Source organism: Callorhinus ursinus, unplaced genomic scaffold (genome assembly GCF_003265705.2).
Source record: "Callorhinus ursinus isolate GAN/ISIS: 27379988/994484 unplaced genomic scaffold, GSC_fseal_2.0 scaffold7, whole genome shotgun sequence".
Classification (NCBI taxonomy): domain Eukaryota; kingdom Metazoa; phylum Chordata; class Mammalia; order Carnivora; family Otariidae; genus Callorhinus; species Callorhinus ursinus.
In genome coordinates, this window is record NW_027397069.1 from 18,975,159 (window position 1) to 18,983,568 (window position 8,410).

An 8,410-nucleotide genomic window follows, 5' to 3' on the forward strand; every position below is an offset into this window, starting at 1 on the left:
CATTTGGGTGATGGAAGCATATATATGATATTTAATGTCATGGAAATTGAGACTAGACAGAGACTGCTGATCCATCTTTAGTGAAAATTTAATGCCTTTTTTACTTTATGAATTTCAAAATCTAATGACAAGCCAATGAACACATGGCAGCATGTAAACTATTTTGTTATGCATTTTATCCATTAGTTAGAATGAACAGATTGAATGATTTCCAATGCTATAGCAACACAAACTTAATTATGCTAAATGTTTCTTAGCTGAGAATCAGCAATTTCCTATTTTAAGAATAAAACTTTTATTCTCCAGGGGCACCTGGGTGGCTCAGTCGTTAAGCATCTGCCTTCGGCTCAGGTCATGATCCCAGGGTCCTGGGATCAAGCCCTGCATCGGGCTCCCTGCTCTGCGGGAAGCCTGCTTCTCCCTCTCCCACTGCCCCTGCTTGTGTTCCCTCTCTCGCTGTGTCTCTCTCTCTGTCAAATAAATAAAATCTTAAAAAAAAAAAAAACTTTTATTCTCCAGATACTCTTGACTTCTCTCTCTCCCACTGTACATTTGAGCACCTAATTCATCAACAAAACGTGTAACCTACCTTTAAAATGTTTTATAAATGGACAAATTCTCTTCACTTTACTATCACCTTGGTCAAAACTACAATTAGTTTTCACCTGCATTGTTGTAGTAATCTCCTGAGAAGTCTCCCTGTTTCCACCCTTGCCATTTCATAGTGTATTAAAAAGAGAGTAGTCTATTTGATCCTACTATGTAAATCCTCTACTTAAAATTTTCCAGAAATTAAAATGCAAAGTTGTTATAATCATCTACAAAAGCTTTTCCTGGTTTTATTTTGACCTTACCTCCTCTAACTTTCCCCCTCATGCGTTGGGCTTCAGATTAGTCTTTTTGCTTTTTCTCTAATACCAGCCATTTTCTTGCTTAAGGGCCTTTGTGAAAGCTGTTTTCCTGACCTCAAATCCTATTCCCCAGATAACTGTAAGTCTCACTAGATATCTATATATTTCATATCTATATAGTCTCACTCAGGTGACTTCTTCAGTCTTTGTTCAACTACCATCTTCACAGTGAGATCTTCTGGGATTATGCAAATTATAACTGGTTGTCACTTATATCCTGTCTCCCTTTTCTGCGTAACTCTTACCATGAAAACTTATTTATTTGGATTGTTTTCATTCACCACCCTGTTACATGTAAGTTACATGAGGACCAATATTTATTTCCTGTTTTACTCTTGGATGTAAGCCCAGTGCCTAGATGGAGTGCCTAATACATAAAATGAATAATTTTAAATAAATGACTGAATTAGAGATTCTACAGATTCACCATTTTCTCCACAGTTAGATATTATTTTAATTTTTAAAATATTTATTTATTTGTCAGAGAGAGCACAAGCAGGGGTAGTGGCAGGCCGAGGGGGAAACAGGCTCCCCGCTGAGCAGGGAGCTCGATGTGGGGCTTGATCTCAGGATTCTCGGATCATGACCTGAGCTGAAGGCAGACACTTAACCAACAGAGCCACCCAGGCGCCCCTGGATATTATTTTAATAACAAAAATTAGATAGAATAAAAATTAATTACAACTTTTAAAAGTGAGGGAGATAGTAACAAATGGGATAGATTAGAGAAAGAGTAGTGTACCATGAAAAACTCTTGAAATATTTCTAATGAGTAGTAATAATAATAATAATGCAGATAGCATTTATTGTTTCCTTCTTACGCATCTAATATTGCAGTAAGGACTTCTGTACAGTCTTTCAGGTTAGATGACTGCCTCTCTCTCCATAGTTAATAAGATGAAACGTTTTCCCTTTTTCTGATTTTAGAATCTAGGTTAGTAACCACTATCCCATCCTGCCTCATATTTAATAAGTTGTTTTTAACCTGGTTCTAAATAAAGTTCAAACTTGAGCCTGTTTAAAAATCATGTTGCTCATTTTTTATCCTCAAAATATGAAATCTCAATCCTCAGCGGTGATAAACAGAAGTCTTTTTAAATAAACAAGTAACAAAAAGTTTCCAAGTGGAACTGATATGTAGCCAGTGTTAAGAACCATGGCTACAGAGCATCAAAAAATAATTCGGGCAGAAAATAAACCATTTAGAAAAATGTTTTATTCATTGGAAACTGCAGAAACTAAAGGAAACAGGAAACAAAATAAAAAATAATTGTCATCAGATAGATGTATAACTCCACAAAATCATTTCACTAGTTTCTGAATAGCAAACTAATTTCTAATAAAATATTAGGCAGGAAATGAAATCAACAAAAATGTAAACAATTTGCACGATAACTAACAATTCTCCAATTATTTTTTAAAAATCTCTGACATACACATTGTATGAAAATTCACCAAAACTTTTTTACATGATAGAATGTGCAATGCGAGTTCAAAAGTGTTTTAAGCACGAATGGCTATTTTTCTAATCTGCTCAAATTACCAGTGAACAATAACAACAAAAACTGAACAATGTGATTACTGCAGAAAAAGGAGTATTCATTCTCTCAACACAGTTTATTTAAGCACTCACTTTTCACAGGTTTAGGAAAAATGAAATATGTATAAAAAGTTAAACGTGTACTCAAAAATTGAACATTAGAGGGGAGAAAAATAGGTTGTAGAAAATTAACATTAAGTAATTTATGACAAATGATATAAGGACCAATTGAATCAGCTGTGATAAGAGGGTAAAGAAATAAATGAAATTAGTATAGTACAGAGGTTAAGTAAATAACATTTTGAATTACACAAATCTGAATTTTTTTTCTCACCTTCTACTTTGGCAAGTCGGGTAGATGCTCACCAACATCCAAGCTCCTCTTATTAAATTTAATACAGCCAAGTTTTAGCTGGATACATGTACTACTTATTTGATATTATCCTTTCCAGCTGATTTGTTCCCTGGTGTGACTAAATTCTGCCCAGTGAGACACAAGAAGCAATAACGTGAGCCTCTTCTGGTGCATAGCCTGAAAATGGAAGTGTGAGAGCTACCCAGCCTTTTCTTCTTCCCAATGTCAAGGAAGAGAAATAGCTACTTTGGTTCCAGAAATAGAAACCATTTACGATAACAACACATTGGTTCTACCTCTGGTAACCAATTACCTTTGAACTATTCTGGGAGAGATACATTTTACCTTGTTTGAGTCATTGTATTTTTTAGTTTGTGTGTGCGTGTGTGTGTGTGTGTGTGTGTGTGTGTGCGCACGTGTGCAGCATAAGCAATTTTCTAAGTAATTCATAAACTTATCAGTTGTGCGATATTACTCAACTATATATATGTAATGATAGGATTTAGAGGATTAAATGCAATAATATATGTATAGTACATAGTAATCCATAACATTAACTATGGAAAATGTAAAGGAAAAGCTGTATTTATGTGTCCAATTTTTAGACATTACAAATTTTATAGGTAATCTTGTCAGTTTGTAGTAAAGAATCTTCAAATACTTTAAAAAAAGTATTTTAGAGCCATTGAATTAAGGCCTAGTTATTGTTTCTCTTTCCTTATATTACACTTTGACAAGTATATATTCAAAATCCATACATTACTTCTTACTTAAATCAGATTCCATAATATCTTTGTATCAATCCAAGGCATTTGAATATACTATTCAATCTTTCTTTTAATTTATTTTGTAATGTCACAGAAAATAAGCATCTGTTATATCTAAGTTAACATTCATTTACCCCTTTTATTTGAAATTTAAATTGAAAATGTAAATTCTCAAGTGACAGTTTTTTAAGTTGGAAGTAACTACAAAAATTGTCCCTACCATATTTTAACTTGACAAAAATGTGGTCTAGAAATTCTGACTATAAATTTGGACTACATGATCTTCTTATATTGTAATACTGGAATATGCTGTTGGCCTCCTGACTTCTAGCTCACTACTTTAGTAGGTTGTAAACTATGTGGTGTGTGTTGTATGTGATAAGAAGTGATCCATGCTTCTAAGTCCATGGTATTTCAGTTTTTAAATTCTCAGTATGTCTACCTTCACTTACTGAAGAAATGTATAGACATTATGACACCACTATGCTAGACTCTATTTAAACAAGTTACACAACTTTTCTTTGCCCAATAACAAACACATTTGTAATCATTCAACTGTTTCCTAAAGTGGCAAAAATACAAGTGAGACTAATGAGTACCTAAGAGATGTGATTAGGAGAGGGAGTGGTGGTATTAATAATACAGGAACCATTAAATGATGATCGTGATGTCTGAAGGTGTAGGTCAGAGGGCAATTTCCTAAAGAGGAGTTTTGCCTAATTTGAAATATTCCTGTAATTAAATGCAAGTTAAAATCCAGAGATACTAAAAAACCTATATATTAGAATGTGTGATTGTATATTGGTATTTGAAAATAAAATATTTTAAATGCATATTTGTAAAAATAAAGACAAAATCTCTTTACACATTTTGCTCTCTCTTTTAATCAATTAATTATTATTATTATTTTTTTTTTTTTTAGAGAGAGAGAGCATGCATGCAAGTGGCGGCAGGGGTGAGGGATGGGTGGGGAGGGGAGAGGGGATGAGAGAGGGAACAGAGAATCCCAAACCCGTGAGGAGCATGAAGCAGGGCTCAATCTCAAGACTCTGAGATCATGACCTGAGCCTAAACGAAGAGTTGGGTGTTTAACTGACTGTGTCACCCAGGCACCCCTTAATCAATTAATTCTAAATATTTATTTTTATTACTTATTACAGTCAGCTTAATTCAAAGTGTATTACCTGACTTGGGTACTTTTTTGATAGAGAAGAACGTGAAAACATATCATTTAGATTAAAATGGTCATCATTACATTATACTATTTATTTAAAAAATAGGGACACCTGGGAGGCTCAGTCGTTAAGCGTCTGTCTTCGGCTCAGGTCATGATGCCAGGGTCCTGGGATCGAGCCCCGCATCGGGCTCCCTGCTCCACAGGGAGCCTGCTTCTCCCTCTCACATTCCCTCTGCTTGTGTTCCCTCTCTCGCTGTGTCTCTCTCCGTCAAATAAATAAATAAATAAATACAGGGACTTTATTAGTCAGTTTTTCACTAAACTTAATAAGGTATTTGGGAAAATATCGCCCAGAAAAATTTAAATTTGTGAAGAAGCTAGACTTCTCCACAAATAGGATAGTCTTAAATACAATATTTTTTCCAGTAATATCCACCAGCAGTTCAGATAAGCAGTCTTCTGAGAAACCAACTGTCTCATCTGATCATCTAGGAAAATTGCATATGATTGGGATGTTAAAACCCACTGGGTATTTTTACCATTTTATACTTAAATATGACCACTAAGTAGGCTGTACTCATGTTGACTTTCATTTTAAGGTAGCTATTATATCTTTCCCCAAGTACTTTAGCCTGAAAACATAGCTTCTTTGTTTGTAAAATATAATCATCCAAGTTTAGTGCATATACAAGCTTTCTAATGATAGTAATACAGAACAGTGAAAATACACAAGTACATATTTGGCATAAGTTTGGAGTCTTCATTCTTTGCATTTATCTCTCTATATTTCAAAGTGATTTTAGTGGTCATCTGAAGACCAGTTTTACATGAGGTTTCAATATGTCAGTGAAATGAGCAAAATATTCAGTGTTATGTCATCTAAACTACTCTCACATTGTGTTACAGCTCAAAACAAAACTTTTACAACTTCCTTCTCCATATCTACAGTTATCCAGGGAAACTAACTTTATTAGCTGACAGATCAATTCATCTTCTATAAATGTTACCACTGTGGATGTTATATATGTGATATAATATATATAGATATTGATATCTATAAATATATCACACCGATGCCATTTGCCAAATATTTACCAGGTTGGAAAATCATGATGCTATATACATTTATTTTTCCCAAAGATACATGAATTCTTGTGTAATACTGCATAGAATGTTAGCACCTATTGCAAGCTAACACCTCTAACATTAAACATCATATTGCATAATATAGAAGGAAAATTAGAGATTATATATATTATTATTATATATTATATATAGTATATACAATATATATGCTCCAATATTCTCTCTCTCTATATATATAGAATATCCTAGGAAAGGAGATAAATAGCTTCATTGTTGGCGTCCAGGACTCAGGAAACATATTTTTAAAGCAACTTGCTTGATGGGTTTCTCAATATATATGCTGAGATAATTCTTGATTTATTTAATCATTTTGTGACAATTAATTTTCTTATCTAAAAACTTACATGACTCACACTAAGAGAGTCATCTAGCTTATTTTACAAAACATATGGTTAGGATTACTGAAATTAAAATAAAAACAACAGAAAAATACTCTAACAAAACATTGATTAAATGAGTTAGTGTGAAAATAAATACATATTCATGGATGGCTAGCTGGAAAGAAACCTGTATTTGTGGCTTTAGCATAGCTATTCTTTAAAGTACTAAAATAACACTTGCTTCTTTATACCATTTTCATTCACTGTCTGAGATGAAATTTCTGTTTTATAGTCCATGTTTCTCCTGTTGTCACAATTCCAGGAGTTAAATTTTCCAAGTCTTTTATCATTTATATATCATATGTATTATCAAAAAAGGAGAACACTTTCCTTATGTTGGAATAATGTGATAATATCTGAACATAATTTGATTCAGTGTATTTTTAAAGTTTTTATTATCACAAATTTTATATAAAATTGCATGATATAATAGACTGTGTGACCTCTGCTTTCAGTCCCACCCTGAAGAGAGCTTGGAAGTCACCATTTCTATCCTTACAACAAGAACAAGCTGATCTAAAAATGGATGACCTTTCTTGTGCACATCAGAGAACTAAGGTTGCCGGCAAATCTCAATTGCTGGAGCTACAGAATCCCAGAGAGCTAAAGCCACACTCTGCTTACTTGGAGCAGAAACAGCTGAAGACATAAATTGGTAGTAACGCTTAAGTGGTAATATTGAATTGCTGGATGCCCATTGTGGACTAATCTGAGAGTAAGAAATTATAGGGGACCACAGCATAAGGGAGACTCCTACTCTTTTTTTTTTTTTTTTTTTTTTTTTTTTTTACTTCCAGAACCCAACCAGGGTCTCAGGGTGGTGATCCAAGGAAGATCCAAATTCAAGTGTAAACAAAATGTGAAGAGACAGCAAGTATCAGAACCAGACTCAGATATTACACAGATGTTGGACTTACTAGAAAAGGAATTTAAAATAATATGTTAAGGGTCTGAATATAAAAAGTAGATTATATGTGAGAACAAATGGGTAGTGTAAACAAAAAGATGAACCATATCTAAGAAAGAATCAATATAAAGTGCTAAACAGAAAAAAAAAAGGAAATAAAGAAGGCTTGTTATTGGCTCATTAGCAGACTGGACATAAGATAGAATTGTATAAGATGCTCAATTAAAAGAAGAGAAGACAGAAAAGATGAACCAAAAAAAAAAAAAAAACAAATGCAATGAACATAAAACAGTTACAAATATGGTAGATATTAATCCACAACTACAGTGTATCAATAAACAACTTTAACATGAATGATCCGAATGTACCAGTTATAAAATAAGTATTGTCAAGGTGGATAAAACACAAGAATGCAATTCTATATTGTCTATAAGGAACTTACTTTATATATAAAGACACAGATAGGTTAAAATTGAAAGACACAGAAAGATGTATCATGTAGTGAAGCATTAAATAATGATAAAGGATCCAATTCTCCAAGACCTAACAATCCTAATAAGAGCATATCAAAATGCATGAAGAAAAAACTGTAATCAATGGAAAAAGAAATAGACAAATCCACTATTATAGATGGAAGATATACTTCTACATGTTACTATCTATATCTATATTACATTAAACATTAGTTCATATTGATATCTCCAGTTCTAATCTATTATCACATGGATCATTCTAGCTTTATCCTTTATCTTGTCTCTCCCACCTTTTCAGTGAGAAATGTGGTTTCAATCATCCACCATTCATTACTTAAATGTTCAGTTCCAATATTGATGTATAGCACTACCAGAATTGTTAACCCAACATCCTACAGGGGAAACAACTTTACCAACTAGAGTAGAGTGCTTTTCACGGTTTCTTTTCCAGTTAGTGTTACAAATTCTGCTCATTTCAGAAGTCACTTAGGTAAGCATATTTTCTCACACCCTTTTCAGTAGGTTATTTAATACATTTATAATACAATTTCATTGTTTTGTCATATTTTTGCATTCAATCCTCAGATGTCTAGTTCTTTAAACTTTGTAAATAAATGACATGCATTGAAGCTTATTCGTTATGCTGTAAAATTCTGTTTTGTCAAATGCATAGAGTCATGTTTCCATAGTCACAGTATCATACAGAATAGCTTCACTACCTTTAACATAACCCTATGTGTCACTTTAATTTGTT